General features: G+C 40.0%; 1 pseudogene; it reads right to left on the reverse strand.

Annotated features, from left to right (window-relative positions):
- Window positions 1–8,070: 8,070 nt before the first annotated feature.
- On the reverse strand, window positions 8,071–13,007 carry LOC122124088 (annotated as a pseudogene).
- Between the last annotated feature and the right edge of the window lie 12,398 nt (window positions 13,008–25,405).

A 25,405-nucleotide genomic window follows, 5' to 3' on the forward strand; every position in this document is an offset into this window, starting at 1 on the left:
ACGCCGCCCTGCGCAGGCGCAACGGTGTCTCGTGCAGACTGCGCACGCGCCGCGTCGCTGCTATGACAACCGGACGGCGCATTGCAGGAATTCCAGACTCGCCGGGGAGGATAGAAGGAAGATTATTCCTAGCGGTAAATGATTTGAGAGACTTCTCCAAAACAGAAGGACATGAAATTTCACACTGAAAGAGCCTACCAAGCAGCAAGTGCAAAGATGCAAACCGAGCCATGTCGAAATGAAACCTCTTTGTGCAATTAAAGATACATTTTTTTTAAAAAAAGGAGTTTCAGAATATGAGAATAAAGAAAAGGCCCCACACACTTTAATGTGGTACACTGAAATCAGAATATTCTCAGATTGCTCAGGATCATCAGTGGAATTTAGCAACCATGCTACTTAACATGCTGAAGGAAAACACTTTCTTGTCTTCAGCACTCATCCTTTTACCAAGTGTGATTATAGAATACAAGTTTAAGACATGCTAAATCTAGAACAACAACAACAACAAAACTCATGCAATCTTTCAGGAAAGTTTGGTACACCAAAACAAGCAAATTTGCCAGGATAGAGAAAAATAATGAAATATGAGAAACACAATAGAAATAAAATATACAGAGAAAATAACAATCCCATGATGCTTCTGAAGCCTAGGAAGATCACTATGTACAGGCATATATAGCAATATCCAGATTAGAAATTAAAAACTTAAAAAAAATTTTGAGAGTAGGTGATCACATACATTTCACATATTTCACAGTAGTGTAGAATAGTGATACTTAGTTAAAGTCACAAACACATTTTAACCTTCACAAGACAAATTGTCATACCATAGTCTATAAAGTTTGTGAATTCTATGAGCTTTGGCAATACAGCTATTTCTTCCACATCAGGTGATATTTACATTTCTTTCCTTTTGCTTATTGTAAGCTGTTCCCTTTCCCTCTCATTCCCTCCCTCCCATCACTGCCTTTGAGTTGCTTAGTTAATTTTCATCTATGTCCAGTGCAGCTGATAGGCCCCTCTTATATGTTTTTACCATTTCCCTCCGTTGTATGTCCTCCTAGCTTCCCTCAGATGCGCATATACATATACCACATATGTGGTCAAGAACATGGAGTCATTTAGCAATGATACAACAAAATGAGTGGCAGTCCTTTGATTCTTGAGTCCTGTTTACTTTGTCATATCTGCTTGCATTTTGGCTTTAGCATCCACATATCAGGGAGACCATGTGCCATTTGTCTCTTTGCTCTTGGCTTACCTCTCTAAAATGATTTGCTCTAGTTCCATCCATTTCCCTGCAAATGCCATTATTTTGTCCTTTCTAATGGCTGCATAATATTCCATTGTATATATAGGTACTACAATTTTTGGATCCACTCATCAGTAGTGGGGCCTCTGGGTTGTTTCCATTTCTTGGCTATTGTGAACAGTGCGGCAATGGACATGAAGGTGCATGTGTCCTTGTATCCTGGTTCCTGATGCTGAGAGTAGATGCCTAGGAGTGGTATGGCTAGGTCATAGGGGAGTTCTATATTTAGGTTTCTGAGATACCTCCAGACTGTTTTCCAAAGTGGTTGTATTAGTGTACATTCCCACCAGCAACGCAGTAGGGTTCCTCTTTCTCCACATCCCCTCCAGCATTTGTCATTGGCTGAATTTAGGATGTGGGCCATTCTGTCTGGGGTAAGGTGATATCTCAGTGTTGTTTTTATTTGCATTTCCTTTACAGCCAGGGATGATGAACATTTCCTCATGTGTTTCTTTGCTATTTTTATCTCTTCTTCTGAAAAGTCTCTCTTTAGCTCCCTTGCCCATTTAATGAGTGGTTTGTTAGATTTGGGAGGGGTTAGTTTCTTGAGTTCCCTGTATCTAATGGGTATTAGGCCCTTGTCTGATATATTGCTGGTAAATATTTTTTTCCCAATTAGTTGGATGTCTTTCTAGTTGCTTTTTTTCTTTTGTCAGTCATGGGGCTTGAACTCTGAGCTTCGGTGCTGTCCCTGTGCTCTTCAGCTCAGGGCTAGCACTCTACTGCTTGAGCCACAGTGTCACATCCGGTTTTCTAGTGGTTTATTGAGGGATAAGAGTCTCACGGACTTTCCTTCCTGGGATGGCTTTGAACCGTGATCCTCAGATCTCAGCCTCCTGAGTAGCTAGGAATTACAAGCATGAGCCCAGCTTGGTTGCTGTTTCTTTACCTGTGCAGAAACTTTTTATTTTAAGGTAGTCCCATTTATTGAGTCTCCCTCCAATTTGTTGTGACCCTGGGACACTGTTCAGGAAGTTCCTGCCTGTGCTTGTAAGCTCCTACTCTGTCCTGAAGTAGAGAAGTTAAAAGCTTTTGAGAGATACCACTTCAGACGAATGGGATGGGCAGAATTTCAGTTGTGTCTGAAGCTTTAAGGAGAGAGTCTAGTATATGGGAGTTGAAATAATGACAGACACACAGAAACAACCAACAGATTAAGGCTCATGTGGTTATTATCCCTATAGAAAAAGTCTTGTACAAGAAACAGTAAATGTTACTTAGAGCTACGTAAGTGCTCAGTATTGATCTAACAAATACACAATCACACTGACATTGCATATAATTATGTTTACATTTGGAAGATGGATTTCAGAAGATGCTATGTGTGATGGGCATTGAGAAGAAGATTGCGAGCTTAACTTCTAGCTGCTATCCTGGGAAATCAGTATCTAAAAACAGAAAAAAAAACAACATGAAGTAATAGAAGCTTAATATTTAAACATTATAAAAGTAACTAAAATATTAACATTAAGATAAATGTAGAATATTCCTGCTGAATATAATTTTTAGTAATTCATTTAATAACTTGAAAATTTTTATTATTATAAAAGTGACGTACAGCCAGGCACTAGTGGCTCATCCTGTAATCCTAGCTACTCAGGAGGCTGAGATATGAGGATTGTAGTTCAAAGCCAGCCTGGGGAGGAAAGTCTATCTCCAATTAAAAAACCACCAGAAAACCAATAGTGGCTCTGTGGCTTAAGTGGTAGAGTGCTCACCTTGAGCTAAAGAGCTGAGGGACAGCAACCAGGTCCAGAGTTCAAGCCCCACAACTGATCAAAGAAAAAAAAAGTGATGTACAGAAGGGTTACAGTTACATTAGTCAGGTAAAGTGTGTATTTCTTTTTGGGCCATGTCACCCCTTCTCTTGCTCTGTCAGTTTTTCCCTTGCATCCTCACCCACAAGTTGTATGGTTCATTTTCTTTAATTTACTTTATTGTCATTTTAGAGGTGATGTACAGAGGGATTACAATTACATGAGTCAGGTAATGAGTACATTTCCTTTCATACAGTGTCTTCTGTTCTCTCACTTTCTCCCTACCCCAGGTATAACTCATTTTCAACATAGGTATTTAGTAACCTAAAATTATTTTTAGGAGCTGGGAAGGTGGCTTGCCTCACATGCATGAGGCCCTAGGTTCAATTCCTCAGCAACACATAAGCAGAAAAAGCCAGAAGTGGCGCTATGGCTCAAGCGGTAGAGCGCTAGCCTTGAGCTGAAGAGCTGAGGGACAGTGCCCAGGCCCAGAGTTCAGGCCCCACGACCGGCAAAAATAAAAACAAAAAACAAAACAAACCATATATACATATATATGTATATATATATATATATGTATATATATATATATATGTTTTTAAATGAGTCCACTAAATAGAAATGTGTCAAGGGCTTAGTTATAGTTAGTGCCACATGAAGAGCTCACGGCAACATAAGCACTGAATTTCTTCTGAAAGTTATCAAACACTGATTCTGATATTAATTTTGTTCTCAGATTAAGTACCTTTTGCTAATCTCTGGCATTTTTCTTCTATCAGCATGTTGGGCTATCCTAATACTTCTTGGATATGTCCTATTGCAGCTTCTTATCTGTCACAGAAAGTGCCTTTCCCCTATTTTGACTCATTTGTTTTCATTCTCCATATATCTCATAATATGCTGATACAAAAACATTCCTGTTCTTTTGGGTTTATGGATCAAGAATCTTGAAGCCTATGGCTACACTTGTATACAAGGCCTCTGGCTGGTTCCTGAATTACATTTACATAGACCTGAGATAAGACTTGGAATCCCACAAACTGTGATGTTGGAATCTTGTGGGAGGCTGAGATTGGGAAGATTATGGTTCCAGCTCAGCAATAGCAGAAAAATCCACTAGACTTTATTTCAACAGAAGAAGTAGGTAAGTATAGCCTGTCATCTCATTTATTTTTATTTATTGAATTGTTTTGGGTCCAGTTGTGGGGCCTGAACTCTGGGCCTGGGCGCTGTCCCTCAGCTCTTCAGCTCAAGACTAGCGCTCTACCACTTGAGCCACAGCGCCACTTCCGGCTTTTTTCTTTTTGCTTATGTGGTGCTGAGGAATCAAACCCAAGGCCTCATGCGTGTAAGGCAAACGCTCTACCACTGAGCCACCTTCCCAGCCCTATCATCTCATTTATGATGGGAAGTATAAAATAGGTGGATTATGGCTCAGGCATGTGCCTGAGCAAAAAGCAAGACCCTATCCTGAAACTAACCGTTGCAAAAAGGGCAGGAAGCATGACTCAGTAGCTGAGCACTGCCTAGAAAGTGTGAGGCCTACAGTTCAAACCCAGTACTGCCAAAACCTTAAAAAAAAAAAAAAAGGAACAAGGATGGAGGAGAACAGAGGAAGGAGTAACATTAACAAAGAAGCATTATACTTATAACCTGACTTATGGAATTGTAACCCCTTTGTACAACTACTTCATAATAATGTTAATTAATTAAAAAGGAAAAGGGTACTGACACATTTTACACATGAATGAAACTCATTAACATTATGCCAAGCAAAATGAACCAACACCAAAGATCACATGTTATATGATTCAAATTGTATGAAGTGTGCAAGAAAGGCAAATCTATAGAGATCAGTCACTTCCTGTATTCAGTATGAAAACTGAGAATTAGGGCACAGAGGCGCAAAGAATCTCTGAGGTGGTGAAGTTGCAAAATTGGATTGTAGAAACGATCACATTTTGATAAATTTATTAAAATGGTGATTTGTACATTTAAAATAGGCTTTCTGGTGTGTAAATTATACCTTAATCAAGCCATTCTTTCCGATTAAACATAAAAAAACACTTCATTTACCCCAAACTCCTCCAACCACAACTCCATCCTCTGCTTCCTTCACAGTAAGACTTAAAGCATGTACTCAACTCTCCTCATGTCCTCACCTCCCATTCTTTTTCCAGCTTTCTTCTTTGGGTCCGGTTGTGGGGCCTGAACTCTGGGCCTGGGTGCTGTCCCTCAGCTCTTCAGCTCAAGGCTAGCACTCTACCACTTGAGCCACAGCGCCACTTCCGGCTTTTTTCTTTTTGCTTATGTGATGCTGAGGGCCTCATGCATTGCAAGGCAAGCGCTCTACCACTGAGCCATCTTCCCAGCTCTCTTTTCCAGCTTTTCTAATGTGCCTCTGTCCTTGCTTAGCCAAAACTGCTTTCCTAACGCTTGAGAAGTTTTCTGCAGTGTATGCTTGGGCTGGCCTTGACCCATGATCCTGCCATTATCAGCCTCCCAAGCACCAGTATCTAGCTACTTGGATCCTTGTGCTAGATAAGAGACTCCTGGGCAGTTTGAGGATGCAGGAGATGCAGTAGGGAAGGATGAAAGCCTAACACTAGGATAGGCAAGGACTATGGCTATATGTGGAGACAGCAGCAAAGGCCATTCACCTCAGAAATAGTGAGAAGAAGGGAGGATCAGCCGAAGGAAGGTGGGGACTGCTGTTTTGGTAACATGCAAGGGACAACTTGACATGAAGTTGTTTGTTTTCTTTCAGGGCAATGGGAGTCCAGAGTACTTGCTAAGAGTGGAGGAGAACAGAAGATGAGGCAAGCAGAAAGGGGACTGAATTTGTGTGTTGGGGCATTGAACAGAGAAAGGAAGACATAAAAAAATAACCATAGTGATTTTGGAGATTGGGGACCCCAGCACAGCACTGAAGTGACAGCACTGAGGTAAATGACGCTAGGCCTGCCTGAGGGCCCTTTCTGAGAACTGTGGCTATGGATTTCAAAGGAGATCTGTCAGCATGCTAGTGAAAATCCAGAGATTTATGTGCAGATGATGCTATAGAAGATACAAAGAATGTTTCATATCACACACACACATACACACATATGTTATAAATAGTTCATCATAAATGTGTATGTGACTCTTTTTCCCAGAGGCATTAGATAAGCAAAGACAAGCTATGCAATTTTAAGTCCTTTAATAATATTTTATATTTTTCTGTATTTGCCTTTTAATATTTGTTGTATTACAATATGCATAATTTCATTCATTAGGTTAATTAGTTATGCAAGCTCATCTGCCTAAGATTTGCTTGAAATAGATTAATCTAAGTTAACAACATTAAGGAATGGCAACAGGAGTTAATCCTTTTAATGATTCATAATCAGCAAAGTGCCTGCAGCACTCTTTAAAGAGTTAAAACCCAGTCATATATAAATTTGCATCTCTTGTTAAATTCTCTGGATGCCACCTAAGACAGTGCTAAAAATGAAAGGTCATAAACCTTATGAAAACAAAATTCCTAACTCAAGTGCTCTCCATCTTTAATCGTTTAGTATTCAGTCCCTTAAAAATTTTTATTTTGTCCAACATAGCAGTTAATGGGTTTTTTTTGTTTGTTTGTTTTACTGTTTTTGAGATGACCACACAGATGAAGGCATCAGATACCCACACAGATGGGATTTTGCCTATGATCAGTTTGTGTTAAGGTAAAATTTGGTTGGTTTTATCTAATCTTGGGAAGCACTTGCACCTTTCAAAATTAAGCCTAGGTTTTACTAAGAGATGCCTTTAAAGAATCATCTGTAGAGGCTGTGTACCTCTCCAAAACTCAGGAACGTGTTCAGCACCTATTCAGGACCTCATGCTCTCCCAGCTTCCTTGCTTATATACCACACATCCACATCTCCAGGTAGAATTTTTGACAGTTATTTTGAAGTTGCTTGTTTTCTTTTAGGGTAAGATAGAAAAATGTTACTGTTAAGTAATAAGCACACTAAGCCTTGATTCAGTAAAATTCTGTTTTTTGTTTGTTTTCTGTCGGTCGTGGGGCCTGAACTCTGGGCCTGGATGCTGTCCCTCAGCCCTTCAGCTCAAGGTGAGCACTCTACCACCTAAGCCACAGTGCCACTTCTGGCTTTTTCTGCTTATGTGGTACTGAGGAATTGAACCCAGGACCTCATGCATGCAAGTTAAGCATTCTACCCCTGAGCCACCTTCCCAGCCACCTCTGTTTGTTTTTTTAAAGGGTAAGATGAGGCTAGATCTTCTGTTGAGAGGAAAATAGAGAATGAGGAAACAGAAATGGGGTGGGAAGTGTGTATGTTGTGATTTCAAACACAGAAGGGAACTTTAAGTTACTATAGCCATTTTTAATAGTGGGGATCATAGCACAGGGGTGAATAAGGTAGCCAAGTAGATGGAAGGGCCCATCTAAGAATTGTGCCTGTGGATTCCAAATGAGACTTGTCAGCTGCTTGTGGATTTTCCTTCAGAAAAATCCAACCTTTATGTGCAGGGGACAATACATAATATATTAACATGAGTGCACTTTTAAAAATATCTTTTTATACATATATGTATATATTTTTTCCCAGACACAGATAGGTATAAACAGACAAGGTATGTATTTGTTTAAAGTTTTTATTGCAATATATGTTATCTTAGTCCTGTGGTTAGTTAATATTAGATCATCTTCCTCAGATGTGGTCAAAATGCATGACTAAGGTGGGGAAAGTGGCTTAGTGGCAGAGTGCTTGGATAACACTTTGGGTTCAATTCCTCAGTCCCATATAAACAGAAAAAGCCAGAAGTGCTGTGGCTCAAGGGGTAGAGTGTTACCCTTGAGCAACAGAAGGTCAGGGACACTGCCAAGGCTCTGAGTTCAAGCCCCAGGATGGGTAAAGAAAAAATGCATGACTCTACATTAACAAAATGCCAGCTCAGTTATTGGTTCTGAATACCTTCTTATACAAAGTTAAACAGTGACTCAAGCCCCACAGCCGACAAAAAAAAGAAAGAAAACAAAGAAAAGAAAGTGAAACAGTGAGATAATAAGCAGACAAAATTTTGCAATTACAATGTACACTCATGAACGTATATGCTGACATCTCGGTTTTGACAGCGATTTCTCCATGCCACCCTATGGAGAAAAGGGAACATGGAGAAAAGGTTAGAATACATACTCTTATAATGCATACAATTCATATCTCATGGGATCCATAAAGTATGCAATCAATAAATAAAGTACGGATATAGCTTGGCTCAGATATTTCTGTTAATGAAAGAAATATCACCAAAGTACATTGTTTCCTCCAAGAGTCTCAATAGAATGCAGAATGTTAAACATAATGTTGAGTTCTATACACTGCACATTCAATTACTCTGCAGATAGTTTCAAGATTTCTCAAGGAAGTACTAGAGTGAGGAAAGTGTTAAAATCCCTGAGTGGTCATTCAAGAATGCCAAGAATAAAGGGGTAAGATTTGAATCAGTCACAATAATTACTTCCTTTAGGGTGGAGGTAATACATTGCTTTGTTAAGTCAAAACCTGCAGTTCAGTTTTCATAATGATCCTTGATGTTTGCAAGCCTACTCTCCTGTGTACATCAATGGTAGGGTACATAGATTCTCCTTGAACATTTAATACATACCATGCTCTAATGCCTTGTGAATCATGGACAATCCTCTTTGCACAAGCTATAGCTTGAGTGACGTCATCTTGCAACAAAGCTAAAAGAGAAGGGCGAAGAAAGACAATGACTGAAGTAAAAATTTAATTTTCACCTTATATTCAGCCAGCTTTATCATTACACCAAGGAGAAGAATACTAGGAAATTACCTTGCAAGAGAAACTAATAGTAAGATAGTTAGGGGACATGTTGAACTGAAACCTGTCAGTAAAAATACTTTAATAGTAATAATAGTGAAAAAAGATAATTGAAGAACACTCTTCATTCTGTACCATTTGACATGAACTAAATGATTTTATTTCTCATTTACCAGTTATCACAAGCACTAGAACTAAAAACTATGGGAAGGCCCCTCTTTGTACCCAACACTGTAAAAGAAACATGCCTAATAATTTTTAGTCAAATTATACAACTAAAAACTTTTTCTAAAGAAATAGCCAAGGAAATGGAGCTGTGGCTCAAAGTGGCAGAGTACTTGAGTAAAAGAACTCAGGGACAGCACCCAGAATTCAAGTCCCACAATTGAAAAAAAAAATCATCCTCAATAATTAATCTCTAAATTATTTAATTAGATGTGATCATGACTATTTCAATAATATATATATATATATTTCTTGGGTCCAGTCATGGGGCCAGAACTCTGGGCCTGGGCGCTGTCCCTCAGCTCTTCAGTTCAAGGCTAGCACTCTACCACTTGAGCCACCTTCCCAGCCCCTCAATAATATATTTTTGAAAATGTAAGTTGTAACTAAAATATTATGTTTATAATTCACTTTAAAATCTAGCAACATCTGGGTGCCCGTGGCTCATGCCTGTAATCCTAACTACTCAGGAGGCTGAGATCTGAGGATCTCGGTTCAAAGCCAGCCCAGGCAAGAAAGTCTTCTAATCTCCAATTAACCACCATAAAACCAGAAATGGAACTGTGGCTCAAGTGGTAGAGCACTTTCCTTGAGCTGAAGAGCTAAGGGATGGCACTCATGCCCAAAGTTCAAGTCCCACGACCAAAAAAAAAAAAAAAATCTATCAACAAAGGTTTATCTAAAACACCCATTCAAGGTAAAAACTTTTATTTTTTATTTTTATTTTTTGGTCCAGTTGTGGAGCCTGAACTCTGAGCCTGGGCGCTGTCCCTCAGCTCTTCAGCTCAAGGCTACCACTCTACCACTTGGGCCACAGCGCCACTTCTGGCTTTTTTCTTTTTGCTTATGTGGTGCTGAGGAATCGAACCCAGGGCCTCAGGCATGCAAGGCAAGCGCTCTACCACTGAGCCATCTTCCCAGCCCAAGGTAAAAACTTTTAGTAATAATTCTTACTTTGCAACACTGAATAGAAGTCATCACGAGTGTTAATAATTTTAAATTGCAATTAGATAGCTGTATTATATGGCTCTATTTATTAATATCTAATTTTGTACATTTGGAACAATTCATAATAAAAGTAAAACAATAAAAGACTATACAGCTATATTATCTCCAACTGAATATAAGTAAACATATAGAATGTCAACTTGTTTCAATGACAAAGCTTCAATAACAAAGGCTCTTTACAATTAATTGTTCAGGGCTTTGAGATTATCAGACAGAGTATCTTTTTTTTTTTGGTCCGGTCGTCGTGGGGCCAGAACTCTGGACCTGGGGGCTGTCCCTCAGCTCTTCAGCTCAAGGCTAGCGCTCTACCATTAGAGCCACAGCGCCACTTCTGGCTTTTTTCTTTTTGCTTATGTAGTGCTGAGGAATTGAACCCAGGGCCTCATGCATGCAAGGCAAGCGCTCTACCACTGAGCCACCTTCCCAGCCCCTAGACAGCGTATCTTTGAGCCATGTCCCTAAGTCCTTTTTGCTTCCTTATTTTTCAAATAGAGTCTCATAGTTTCTTGGGCAGACCTAACCTATGAACCTCCTACTTATGCCTCTGTAGCTGGGATGACACCTGGGCACTATCGCATCCAACTTTTCCTAACTTTTTTGTTGGTTGAGATGAGGTCTCACAAACTTCTTCTTTTTTTTTTGTCCAAACTGGCCTTGAACCACAGTTTTCCCAATCTCAGCATCCTGTGTAGTTAGGACTATAGGCCCGGGCCATACAGTTTGGCAGGAATACCAACTTTTTTTTTTTTTTTTTGTCGTCGTCGGTTGTAGGACTTGAACTCTGGGCCTGGGCACTGTCCCTCAGCTCTTCAGCTCAAGGCTAGTGCTCTACCACTTGATCCACAGTGCCACTTCTGTTTTTTTCTGCTTACGTGGTACCAAGGAATTGAACCCAGGGCCTCATGCATGGGAGGCAAGCACTCTACCACTGAGTCACCTTCTCGGCCCCAAGGTGTTTTTTTATTGTTTGTTTGTTTTTTATGGTAACACCTCTTTAATGTGTTTGGTGTTGGGAATGTAATACTGGACCTTGTGTATGCAAACACTCTACCACTGAGCTAAAATCAAGGCCTAATAGCTTATGTAGCTAATTCTGAGCCTGAACGTAATCACATTCTAGAAGCTAAGGGTTTTCCAAGGTTTCTAACATTCCTTTCAAGGCTACGTCATATAGCCTAGATGTTCTGCTCTTGGGGTTACAGCAGACAGTCCCAGGCTATCTCTCCAACACTGGCTCCTCTTACCGCTGCAGGGGATGCCACAGGCATTGACTGCTCCTGGGGTCTTGCCATCATTGCACCAGTAGCGGCTATTGATTTGAAATATCCCATAATCAGTGCTTCTGTCTCCAGGATTGTAGTTTGTAGCTCTTGTGTTATAACTGCTCTCCCATCTGGCCAAACACATCCCTGAAAGAAATGACTTTAATAATAAAACAACAACAGTAGATGACTTATACTATATACCCACGTTTAGCTCATTGTATTCTACAAGTGCCTTATTTCACAAGTATAAAGGCATATTTCACTGACAAAATGTTTAAATTCAGTGTTCTTTGTTGTCTTGAGGCAGGGTCTGCTGGGTTCAACTGATCCTCCTGCTTCAGCCTTCCAAGTACATGTGTGGGACTCAGTATTTCATTTGTAAGGGCCCTGGGAGCAACTCTTTGCAGAGCAAATCAAATTGTGATACTCCAGTCTTTAGAAGATAGGACAACAGCCTTTTCTTAGGTTGCTTTTACTCTTCCCTGTCCTCAGGCATCATTTAGTCTAGGATAGAAATTCAAGAGTTGTTGAGGGGATTTTGTAAATTCACAGCGGAAACTTAGGCTGATGGGGAAAATGTTTATTATTAGGAAAAACAAAGATTGTCTAGAAGTTATTTTTCTAATAATATCTAGTTATATTCCTTTTTATCTCTTCTGTTTTGTTCCCAAGTGCTGGTATTATAGGAGTAAACCACTACATCTAGCCAATTAGAATCTTGAAAACAAGAATTATAGATAGGAAAGACTGTATTGTGTTTCATCCATCCATTTATCTGTTTCACTCACTTATTCAAAAATGTTTAGTGAGGGGGATTGTTTGAATTTAATGTGAAAAGTACAGTAATAAGATTGATACATATGGAATGAAGCATAAAGGAACTCGTTCATGATCATCTTTGATTGAGTCAAATAATATGAAAAGCAGTCAATATAGAGTGGAAAATGATAACAGCACTTCATGCTGAATTTCAGAGATCCTTATTTAAGCAGGGCCTAACAGAAAATGGTATTTATGCCCTTTGTGGAGGTTCCATACAATTTTTGAATATTTTTCTGTTAAGAATCTCATGGAATGACAGCAGAATTTACAAAAGTCACACTGCATCACGCTAAGCTCTTTTAGAGCAGCTCTTCTAATATATCCTTTACTCAGCTTGCACGAGCCATTGAGTCTGAGGCAACTGGCCAGCCCAGCGGCTCGAGCAGAACCATCTGCTTGTTTGATTTTGAATTCTGTAGACTTTTTGACTTCCAAGCCCTTATTCCTTCACAAAGCATCTCTGATCTAAAAGAACTGATGTGTTTAGTCACTGTTAGGCCACAAATGTTCAGGGCCTTCTGAACATTCATTCCCTGTTAATTACCTGGAGATACTAAGGATAGCAGACTTACAGTTTGCCAGACCGATTCCTTGGTAGCCATCCATTTCTTTTTCTTGCAGAACTCTGGCCAACTCACATCATCCAAATATCTTGCTATGGACAGTGGAGGAAAAGAGAAGAACCTCTAGAATAAGGAGAGCCTTCATGTTGACTGAGAAGCCAGATCACTAGGCTGACTAAGGTAAGCTGGTCCCAGTATTTAAGCATCTTCTAACTTCCTTCTTCCTCTCATGGTTTGAGGGCTACACTTGTGCAAAGCCGGAAAAGATTCTGATGTTCTATGAGTTAATGAACAAGAAAAATGATGAAATGATGTTGCTTAATGACTTGGATCAAAAAGAATTGGAGAAGTAGCACTGCTTCAAAAGAGGACATTTCTCACATTTTATTTTATTTTTTTTTTTTTGGGGTCCAGTCGTGGGGTCTGAACTGTGGGCCTGGGCGCTGTCCCTCAGCTCTTCAGCTCAAGGATAGCATTCTACCTGAGCCACAGCGCCACTTCCGGCTTTTTTCTTTTTGAGTATGTGGTGCTGAGGAATCGAACCCAGGGCCTCTGGCATGCAAGGCAAGCACTCTACCACTGAGCCACCTTCCCAGCCCAATTTCTCACATTTTATTATGAACAGCTGTAAAGAAAAAAAAGACTATTCTGTGAAGCTTAAAACCAGCTGTGAGTTTTGACCATTATTCATTTTTGTTAAATTGTTGTGTGTGCGTTCCCAATTTTGTATTGATTGTTCTCACTTAATTATCATATTCGCTTTGACATAAAATGGACAAGACTCGCCTGTTTGTCTTCTTAATCAGCATACTGCATGACACAAGTTTGACACACATGACCAGCCAGTTTTCTATTGTGGACTTTTTGGTTACTATAGTAAATTTTATATATTATAAATTAATGTATTAATCTCATAAATATGGCTCATGTGAAAATTTTCCTATGTTTATATTTTAACATGAATGGTCAGTATAAAGCAATAGGACTTCAAATAGCAAAACAATCTATGTACATTACTATTCACTTTAAAAATAATCATCTCAGGAGGTTGTGAACCTTCTCAGAAACAATACTACCAGAACTCAGAGAGAACCAGGTTCAGTATCAGCGTAGGAAGAAACCTTCTGGGATGCTTTGCACACTGTTTCTTGGTAGTCACCCAAACACCCTTGTGTTTGACCTGTAAAGATAACTATCTAGGGCTCTAAATTACTCTTTGGGAATCCTATCCAAAATCAAGGATCCCATTTTTCAGACCAGGCCTAAATAATTTGCTTGCCTACCAGAGCTAAACTGAGCATTGCTACTATGTGTCAACCTCAAACGATGGAGGTAGTTTTTTGTTTTTTCCAAAGATGTCTTTATTGAGATTAAGTAACTACATAAATTTCATAGTACTGTGGTATAGTTGTACTTAGATAAAGTCACAAACATATTTTGACCTTCACAATGATAATCATCATCATTCTAATCTACAAAGCTTATGAACTCTATGGACATTAACAATAAAACTATTTCTTCCAGATCGGGTAATATGTACATTTCTTTCCTTTTGCTTAGTAACAGCTGTTTCCTCTTTCTCTCTCATTCCCTCCCTCCCATCACTGCCATTGAGTTGCTTAGTTTACTTTCATCCGTGTCCAATGCGGTTGATGGGCTCCTCTGCTGTAATTTTCACCCACTTTCCACTGACTCTGTGCCCTCCTCCCAGCTTCCCTTAGATATGCATGTGTATACACCATATATGAAGTAAAGACTACAGAGTCATCTAAAAAATGGTAAGACAAATTAAGAAGAGGTCCTTTGTTTCCTTGTCTCTGGGGTTCTTTTCAGTCTGTGTATTATTTTTATATACATATAAAGAGCTCTTTGGGTATTACAATTTGGTGTTTTTCTCTCAAAACTGACCTCTTTTAGTTTCACTGTATATGGGTATCTTGAATCCTGTTTACTTTGTCATATCTCGTTGTATTTTGAATCTAACATCCACACATCAGGGAAACTATGTCCAGTTTCTCTCTGATCTTGGCTTATCTTGCTCAACATGTTTTGTTCTAGTTTCATCCATTCCCATTTATCCCTTCTAATGTCTGTGTAAAATTCTATTTTATGTAGGTACCGTTCATCTGTAGTGGGGCACCTGAATTGTTTCCATATCTTGGCTATTATGCACAGTGCAGCAATGAACATGGAAGTGCAGGTGTTCTTGTCGTATCCTGGGTCCTGCTGCTCAGAATAGATACCTAAGAGTGGTATGGCTGGGTGGTAGGCTATGTCTATGTTTAATTTTTTGAGGAACCTCCAGACTGCTTTCTACAGTGACTGTGTTAGTGTACATTCCCACCAGCACTGCAGTAGGGTTCCTCTTTCTCCGCATCCCTGCCAGCATTTGTTGTTGTCTGAATTTAGGATATAGGCCATTCTGACTGGGGTAAGTTGGTATCTCAGGGTTGATGAACATTTCCTCAAGTGTTTCTTTGTCATTTTTACCTCTTCTACTGAGAAGTCTCTCTTTAGCTACCTTGCCCATTTAGTGATTGGTTTGTTAGATTTGGGAGGGATTAGTTTCTTGAGCTCCCTGTATATAATGGATATTAGGCCTTTGTCTGATGCATGGCTGGTAAATATCTTTCCCCAATTAGTTGGTTGTCTTCCTTGTTTAGTAACTTTGTCTTTAGCTATACAGAAACTTTTTATTTTAAGGTAGTCCCATTTGTCGAGTCTCTCTCCAATCTGTTGTGCCGCTGGGACTCTGTTCAGGAAGTTCCTGCCTATGCCTGTAAGTTCTAGTGTCTCTCCTACTCTGTCCTGCAGTAGTTTCAGAGTTTCAGGTCTGATGTTGAGGTCTTTAATCCATTCTGAGTTGATATTAGTGCATGGTGACAAGCAGGGATCCACTTTTAGTTTTTTGCATGTGGCTGCCCAGTTTTTCCAGCACCCATAGTTAAAGAGGCTGTTTTTTCCACTCTATATGTCTTGGCTCCTTTGTCGAATATCAGCTGACTATAAGTATGTGGTTTTATTTCTGGGTCTTCTATTCCATTGGTATTTGGGTCTATTTTTGGGCCAATACCAAGCTGTTTTTGATATTATGGCTCCATAGTAGAGCTTGAAATCTGGTATTGTGATATCACTTGCATTTTTTTTTTTTTTTGCTTCTTTTGCCTAAAATTGCTTTGGCTATTCTAGGTCTTTTGTTGTCCCATATGAATTTTTAGATTGTTTTCTCTGTTTCAGGAAAGAACATCATTGGGATTTTGATGGGTATCGCGTTGAATTTGTATATCATTTTTTTTTCTTTTCTTTTTTTTTTTTTGGGTCCGGTTGTGGGGCCTGAACTCTGGGCCTGGGCGCTGTCCCTCAGCTCTTCAGCTCAAAGCTAGCGCTCTACCACTTGAGCCACAGCACCACTTCCAGCTTTTTTCTTTTGGCTTATGTGGTGCTGAGGAATCGAACCCAGGGCCTAAGGCATGCAAGGCAAGCACTCTACCACTGAGCTGCCTTCCCAACCCAAGTATAGACATTTTCACAATATTGATTCTATCTATCCACAAACATGGAAGGTCTTTCCATTTCCTGGTGTCCTCTTTGATTTCTTTCTTTAGATTTGTATAGTTTTCACTAAATAGATCCTTTATTTATTTATTAATTATTATTAGTATTTTTTTTTGGTCCAGTTGTGGGGCCTGAACTCTGGGCCTGGGTGCTGTCCCTCAGCTCTTCAGCTCAAGGCTAGCACTCTATCACTTGAGCCACGCCACTTCCGGCTTTTTTCTTTTTGCTTATGTGGTGCTGAGGAATCGAACCCAGGGCCTCATACATGCAAGGCAAGCGCTCTGAGCCTCCTTCCTAGTCCCTAAATAGATCCTTTATATCTTTGGTTGGATTAATTCCTAGATATTTTATTCTTTTTGAGGCTATTGCAAATGGGGTTGTTTCCTGATTTCCCTTTCTGCTTGTACATTGTTGGTGTACAGAAAGGCTGTGATTTTTGTGGGTTAATTTTGTATCCTGCTATTTTGCCAAAGTGGTTAATCAGCTTTATGAGTTTGGGAGTGGAGCTTTTTGGGTCCTTTGGGTATAAGATCCTGTCATCTGCAAATAGGGATAGTTTAATTTCTTCTGTCCCTATGTGGATCCCTTTAATGTCCTTTTCTTGCCTTATTGCTTTGGCTAAAGATTCCAGAACTTATTAAAAGGAGTAGAGAGAATGGACATCCTTGCCTTGTTCCTGATTTTAGGGGAATTTGTTTTAGTTTTCCTCCATTTAGTGTGATATTGGCTGTTGGTCTGTCATATATGGCTTTTATTGTTTTAAAGAACGTTCCTTCTATTCATATTGTCTCCAGAGCTTTTAACATGAATGGATGTCGTATTTTGTCAAAGGCTTTTTCTGCGTCAAATGAAATAATCATGGGTTCTTGACCCTGGCTCTGTTAATGTGATGAATTACATTTATTGGTTTACATATGTTAAAACAGCCTTGCATCTGTGGAATGAAACCTATTTGGTCCTAATGTATAACCTTTTATTTGCTTCTGCATTCTGTTGGCTAATATTTTATTGAGGAGCTTTGCATCTGTGTTCATCAGAGAGACTGATCTGTAGCTCTCTTTTTTGTTGGATCCTTGCCTGGTTTGGGGATGAGTGTGATATTGGCTTCATAGAATGAGTTTGGGATAGGAGGTGGTTTTGATGCCCTAAATTGGATCAAGAGTTAGTGGTGACAAGACTCAGTGATCATTTTACCTTCTAATTTGAAATAATCAGCAAGCTATTTAAAGATAAAATAGCAAACAGGATTGGTTGGAGGCAGAGGTTTATTTTCTCCCAGAAAGTTTGCATGTATGCATGTTTTATTTGATATAATATACCTGTTTTGCAATTTTACAGTAGGTACATAGTTCTCAGATTTTAGGTATTAGGATGGAGAATGACTTATTAATTATGCAAAGGTCATAAGTTATTCAGAATCTTTGTTTCCCAAGATAGAGAAAAAAGAGTTAATTGTGTTGCATGGTGGGAATTTTGGGTTTAGGAATAGGACCTTGATCAAAAATCTCTCAGACTTTTGACTACATTCTCAAATTGAAATCAACCGTAAAAGACAAATATTTGCCACCTAAAGAATGTTGTATGGAATGCTTGTTAAAGATGGTAAATAGTGAAGAACTGACTGCCCCCTGTTTTCCCAGGTGCATACAAGTCTCTGGCAAAACTCAGATATGCACAAATGTGCTTGACTCAAGCAGGGAAATATGGCCTAAACTTGCCCATCAACATTCCATTGTGGGCCTAACACGTAGAGAACTCTGAAGCCCAGCTGAGCGACCAGAAAAGGGTTAAGAGGTTAGAATTCCAGAAGGCTGAGAACTGAAACCTGAAAAGTTGAGTCAGAGCAAGACGGATCTTTGTACATCACCTTGACAATAAAAACAAAAAAAAAAAGCAAGAAAGATGTAGAGCTGTCTGAACATTAAGAAGCTTGAAACCTTGGAAGTAAGATTCCCCTTCTCTGCTCCCTACTGATTAGGAATCAATTATGATTATGTATATTTACCCTATTTTCTGCCCACACCTGCAGTCATCTTCTCTATATTGAACTAAAGTAACCTCTGCCTCCTTGCTCAGATCCTATAAAAGCCTAACTCCAACCCCACTTCCCTGCACAACCTCTAGTCCCATGGGAAAGTTGTTGCCCCTTCCTGTTCCTCAATAAACAACCAGAGCTTGTTGAGACTGAGCCTGTCCTTTTTCTTTTTCTATTATTCATAACAGGTGGATTATTGTTCTCTTTAAATTGCCATTAAATACTAACAAAAGACGTTTCAAAAAGTGTAAACAGTAGCCAGCTGGTGGCTCACACCTGTAATCCTAGCTACTCTGAGGATCACGGTTCAAAGCCAGCCCGGGCAGGAAAGTCCGTGAGACTCTTATCTCCAATAAACCACCAGAAAACCGGAAGTGGCACTGTGGCTCAAGTGGTAGAGCATTAGCCTTGAGCTGAAGAGCTGAGGGACAGCGCTCAGGCCCAGAGTTCAAGCCCCACGACCAGAAAAAAAAAAAAAAAGTGTAAACAGAGTCAGGTACTTTGGTGCTTATCTGTAGTCGAAGACTCCCAATTGCTTACAAGACTGACATCAGAGGATCACTTAAGCCTACTATTATGAGAACTGTCTTGGCAACACAGCAAGATCCTGTCTCAAAAAAGAAATTCATTTAAAAAAAGGGTATAAAGGCAACAATGACAATGGAAATTCAGAAGAGATGGCTACATGGGAACATTAGAGAAAGCAGAGAAGAAACCCAAATAGCTGTAGAGGAGAAATCAACAAAGAGCATTTTTGACCTACAACCTAAAAAACCCCAGGTGACTTTGCAGGAAGCCTAGTGGGGTCTCCATGTGGAGCAATACTCCCCTAGACCAGGAAACTGGGTTGCTGTCCTTTGTAGACACCATAGGAAAAGGATGGAAATATTTCCCAGAGGAGAGGATGAAGCAGAGATTCTGGGCTTTATATTCAAGGCACAGATAAAAGGGTGAGGAGAGGATGTAGGGCAGTGGGAGAGTTTTGGCTAAAATCCACAAGGCACTGGGATCTCTCTCAATACCAGCTAAAGGCAAACGAGCAGATGAAGTAAAAATCTGTCTTCTCAGGCCCAAGCCAGCCTCCTAGCTTTCAGTCTGCCCCTTTCTGAGCAACTCCATTTCTGGCTGTCCCAGTGACCTTCTAGGCAAGGCCCAGGAGAATATGTAGATGTGGTCATTATCTGAGCCAGGAGAAAAACATACATACCAGTACTTGGGCCCTCCAATAACATAGCCTCTTTTGCCCAGTTGCCTGTAGTGGGACCCACCCAAGCTCACGGATTTTTGCATTCAGCTATTTAGTGCTTAAGTCCTACATGTAGTTAACCAAATATCAAAGCCACTCAAGTGAAAGACAGATTGACACATTCAGAGGACAGGAACACAGAGGAAACGGAAGCAACTGAAAATAAAATGTAAGCCCTAGTGAGAAAGAGAGATTAGAGAATGAGAGATTAGAGAAATATTATGTCCATGCAACAAGCAAAGGGTGCTATAATAAAAAAAAATCAGAGTAGTGTTTTTTTTTTGTTTTTTTTAAGGAACCACTGGTATAAGAACACATTAACAGGGCTGGGAAGGTGGCTCAGTGGTAGAGCGCTTGCCTTGCATGCCAGAGGCCCTGGGTTCGATTCCTCAGCACCACATAAGCAGAAATAAAAAAGCCGGAAGTGGCGCTGTGGCTCAAGTGGTAGAGCGCTAGCCTTGAGCTGAAGAGCTGAGGGACAGTGCTCAGGCCCAAAGTTCAGGCCCACGACCAGACCAAAAAAAAAAAAAAAAAAAGAACACATTAACAACATATTTAGTAGAAGAGGTAAAAGATGCCAGTATCTCTCTCCTAATGTTTTCTGGGCAATGGTACGAGTCCTCTCAGTTGCCATGTAGCTGCTGGGGAGACAGCCCTCGTTGCCCTCCCTTGGGGGTGTACAAGCTCAGTAAAGAAGCCTCTTGCTTTTGAATGACCAGGTCAGTTTGGACAATGAACACTATTTGAACTTCTTATGGGTGACCATAACAGCCTGGGGTTCTAAGGAATCCCCAGTTTACTGGTTAAATAGTTTTTTTGTTTCGTTTTGTTTTGTTTGTTTTTTGTTCTTTTTTTATCTGTAGTGGGGCCTGAACTCTGGACCTGGGTACTGTCCCTCAGCTCTTCAGCCCAAGGCTAGTGCTCTACCACTTGAGCGACAGTGCCACTTCTGGCTTTTTCTGCTTATGTGGTGCTGAGGAATCAAACCCAGAGCCTCATGCATGCAAGGCAAGCGCTCTACCACTGAGCCACCTTCCCAGCTCCTAGTTGTTTTTTTTAAAATTTCCATTTGTTATTATAAAAGTGATGTACAGAGGGGTTACGGTAAGGTAAGAAGTACATTTCTTTTTGGATAATGTCACCACTTCCCTCACTCTCTCACAGTTTTTCCCTTCCATTGCGACCTACAAGTTGTACAGTTCATTTTCTCCATAGTGAGCACCACTGCTGCATTTGCTTACCCTGTGTCCTGTAACTTCAGTGCCTCCCCTTATCCTACCAAAGACAGGCAAATGAACAAGCAAGACAAAGTAAACAGAAAAAACAAAGAAAAAAATCTGTTTCCATTTTCTGCAGCTCATTTGGATAATTATTTACATGATCAGAGACACATAGGCATTGTGTCTTTGTTTTCCTTCCCTAAGTGTATCCTCCTTTGGTCTCACTGTGTGTGGATGCCTAGAGTTATGTATAATATGTAGTTTTTTTGAGACTCTTGGAAACTCCAGAATACAGAATCTGATTTTAAAAGTTAAAAATAAATAAATAAAGACCATAAACAACAATAACAAAAATCTAAAACATCATTACCTCAGCAATCAAGGGAAAGTAGTGATTAGACACTTTTTATTTATTTATTTATTTATTTATTTATTTGTCGGCTGTGGGGCTTTGAACTCTGGGCCTGGGCACTGTCCCTCAGCTCTTCAGCTCAAGGCGAGCGCTCTACCACTTGAGCTACAGCGCCACTTCTGGTTTTCTGGTGGTTTATTGGAGATAGGAGTCTCAAGGTCTCTCCTGCCCGGGCTGGCTTTGAACTGCGATCCTCAGATCTCAGCCTCCTGAGTAGCTAGGATTACAGGCATGAGCCACCAGCGCCTGGCTGATTAGACACTTTTTAGAGCTTAGGCATTTTGATGTAGAAGAATAAAAGCAACGTGATGTTTCTTGAATCCAAGTTTGGCAGGATCATCTATGCCTTTATCTACATAAAATGGTACAGTGGAAAGGTCATTTGAGTCCAGAAGTTTGAGGCCAGCATGGGTAACACTGTCTCAAAACTAACAAAGGAAAAAACAAGTGAAGGAGCAAAGGAGTAGGAAGGAGGAAAATATATAAGCTACCAAAAGCAATGGCAAAGCAAAAGAGATAACAGATTAGAAACAACAAGAAAATTTTGTGATCCTCAGTGGATGAGGAGTAATTTAGGATACCAGGAAGCTAACATCCAAGTTCCTCCAGAAGGAAAAATCAGTGAAAATCAGGTTGGTTCTTGCCCTATAACTCTGCAAGAAGTACTGGCTGGCAGTATAACGAAGAGTAGGAGTGGTTGGGAATATTATGTGGAATAAATTCCCAGTTCTCCCTCAGGCCAGAAAACTAAGTTGTTGTTCCTTCTTGACTTCAGAAGAATGGGAAGATCACTCTTTGTGGAGGTGAATCCAAAACTATAGACATGATACTTAGGGTATTGCTAAAGGGCTGGGGATGTAGCTCAGGGGTTGTGTTTGCTTACCATACACTGGGCTTAGGATTTGAGGTAAACACTGAAGTAGAAGAAATAAAGAATGAAAACAACAACAAAGTAAGGGTTATAATGCTCTAGTGAAAATAAAGAGATGAAATGGAAGTCTACATTTTTGTAAGCTATTCCCTTGACTTTCAAGTTGCCCCTACTGAGCTTGTTGACTTTGGGATGCCACTGTTAGGGCCAATAAAGCAGGATCCATCAGGAGTCTTTTCTGGGTAAGTGTCTGAAGTAGAAGACAAGAGGTATTACTACTAATATTTAGCTCCATAATGAAATGTCTACTATTGCTCAATTTTCTCTGGTATGACCCATCAGAGCTCATAGATTTTGTCTTCAGCTTTAGTATTTAAGTTATATATATATATATATATATATATATATATATATATATATATATATAATATATCCAACCGACGATCTCCAGATACATGGGAAAAGCAATTAGTGTGAAAAGTGTGAAAGACAGATCAAAGTAAAACACTTAGAGAACAGGAACTCTGAATAGAGATGATAGAAAACAGCTATGAATTATATGACTATCTCAGAGGCTTAAAATAGCATATCCAGGGAGCAAGAAAGCTAATACAATATATAAATAATCAGAGCTGGGCACCAATGGCTCATGACTGTAATCCTAGCTACTCAGGAGGCTAAGATCTGAGGATCATGGTTCAAAGCCAGCCCAGGCAGGAAACTCCATGAGACTCTTATCTCCAATTAACCACCAGAAAATTGGAAGTGGCACTGTGGCTCAAGTGGTAGAGCATTAGCCTTGAGCTGAGGAGCTGAGGGCCAGCACCCAGGTCCAGAGTTCAAGCCCCACACCTGACAAGAAAGAAAGAAAGAAAGAGAGAGAGAAAGAGAGAGAGAGAAAGAAAGAAAGAATCAGAGAATTAAAAATTTACAATAAGACTACACTGGTGGTACATCTAGTAGGAAAGCTAAGAAATGTCCTGCATCCCACATTTTTTTAAACAAATTTTAAATAACCACCCTTCCACCCTATTTCCATTCCTCCCCCCTACTTCCTTTCTGAAACAGTGTTTGGTGGGTTTCATTGTGCTCTATTCTTACATACATACATATTCACTCATATATGTGTGTGTGTTCTTCAATCCACTTTACCCTTCAGTATCCCCTCCATCCCCTTTCTCCCATTGATCTCCTCCTAGACTGGCCCCCTTTCCATTCATGTGCCACTACCATACCAGTATCATCTCCACTGTCATCTTTCTAGATGACACAAATGAGCAAGGAGACCTTTGTCCCACTTTCATAGGTGGCCCTCCTACTGGAGGGTATCTTGCTGTAATAACTGAGCACTCACAGTTGATCTTGATAGTCCACAAGCTCAGGAAAGTTCTATTACTGAAAGACCACCTTAGCCCAAGCAATGACTAGTGTGTGAACATCTGAAATGTGGCCATGGAAGATGAAGCACCGAGTTCTACCCAGGTTTTCTGATTGTGTAGTTTTGTGAGACTCTTGGAAGCTCCTGAATACAGATTCCACTAAAGCAGTTTGTTTTTTGTTTTTGTTTTTCTTGTCAATCGTGGGGCTTGAACTCAGCTCTTCAGCTCAAGGCGAGTGTTCTACCACTTTAGCCACACAGAGCCACTTCCAGTTTTTTTTTATTTTGTTTTGTTTTTTGAGATAAGAGTTTCCGGACTGGGGGGGGGGGGGTGAGGATTGGATGAGGGGGTGGGGGGAGGCTGGGAAGGGATGGGAAGGGGAAACAAAGGAGGAGGCTGCAATGCTTGATAAGAAATGTACTCATTATCTTGCCCATGTAATTGTAACCCCTCTGTACAGTATGTTCACAATAAAAATAAATAAAAAACAAAAACAAACAAACAAAAAAAAGAGTTTCCGGACTTTTCTGTCCAGGCTGGCTTTGAACCACAATACTCAGCCTCCTGAGTAGCTAGGATTACAGGTAGGAGCCACTGGTGTCCGGCTAAACGATCTTCTTCAGAGCACTTTTTTGGTTATAGGATTCAGATTCTTCTTAACTCTATTGGCAATCCTAGGCCTTCTAGTTCTCATGACTAACTACAGGACAGTTATCTCTGTCTTCATCATGTTATTTTACTATAACTTAAGCCACTATTATGTTTCTGTTGTTATTGATGATAAAATCTTGTTTTCTCTATTTGTTTTAAAATAATTAACATCTATGAAAGATTTTATAAAACATTTTTTGAAAAGACAACACTGCAGGTAAATTTAAGTTGTGATAATATGTGGAAATCTTAGATGCATTTTTCCAAAGGGTTACTTGCCAGTGGTGCAGTTTCTTCCTTCAAGCTATTGAGGATGGGGCAGCAATACCACACTCACTGCTCAGCAGTGCTGCCCCTGTGGGATTTGGCAGAAGGCTATAGAGGTCCTGGTCTCCTCTTGTGCGGGAGAAGATGCAGAGATGGAGACGGGAAAGCTCCTATGGCCTTTCAGAGAAGATCAGGTGTCAAAAGGTTAAGGTAAAGTCTTTCCTTTCTGCGCTGATGGAGCTGCCCCTCACACAGCTGTGTCGTATGACACAAAACCCAGAGCCACTGCTTCCTGCTCGGGTCAGAGCGGTTACCTGTGGGCATGGTCTGCCTCCGCAGTGTGTAAAATTCTGGTCTACGAGAGCTTTTGGTAGCCCTTTGAGTTCATGGATTACTAGGAAATTTTATACGGTTTGGGTTTGCCAAATCCAAACCAGAATATTCTTCTTCAAGAGGTAATGATCACTTTTTTTTTCTACCAGAGACACTAGATGGATCTAAATAACTACAGACAATGTATGCATTGCAAACGTTTAATGATAGTATTTTAGTTTTTACAATATGGATAATATCACTAATACGAGATCATCTATCTTAGATTTAGTTGATATGCACAAATCTAAGATATCCAAATTAAGAACCAGTAGCAGCTCATTTAATCCCTCTTTAATTCTTTTATATTTATGCAGATACACAAAATTGAACACTTTTAAGTTTTAACACAGATGTATCAGTTGTGAGTCTATTTTTAAAGATTTATAACTGAAACATTTCAAGCAATTAGTAAAGCCAAAGGTAACATACTTTATGAAATTTTAGCCATTTGGAATTCCACTTCTGTAAAATGTTTATGGTATGCCAAGAGAGTGGCTATTTTTTTTAAGGGGGGGTCCAGTTGTGGGGCCTGAACTCTGGGCCTGGGCACTGTCCCTCAGCTCTTCAGCTCAAGGCTAGCACTCTACCACTTGAGCCACAGTGCCACT

Source organism: Dipodomys spectabilis, unplaced genomic scaffold (assembly GCF_019054845.1).
Source record: "Dipodomys spectabilis isolate Male_0828 unplaced genomic scaffold, ASM1905484v1 ptg000234l, whole genome shotgun sequence".
NCBI classification, from domain to species: domain Eukaryota; kingdom Metazoa; phylum Chordata; class Mammalia; order Rodentia; family Heteromyidae; genus Dipodomys; species Dipodomys spectabilis.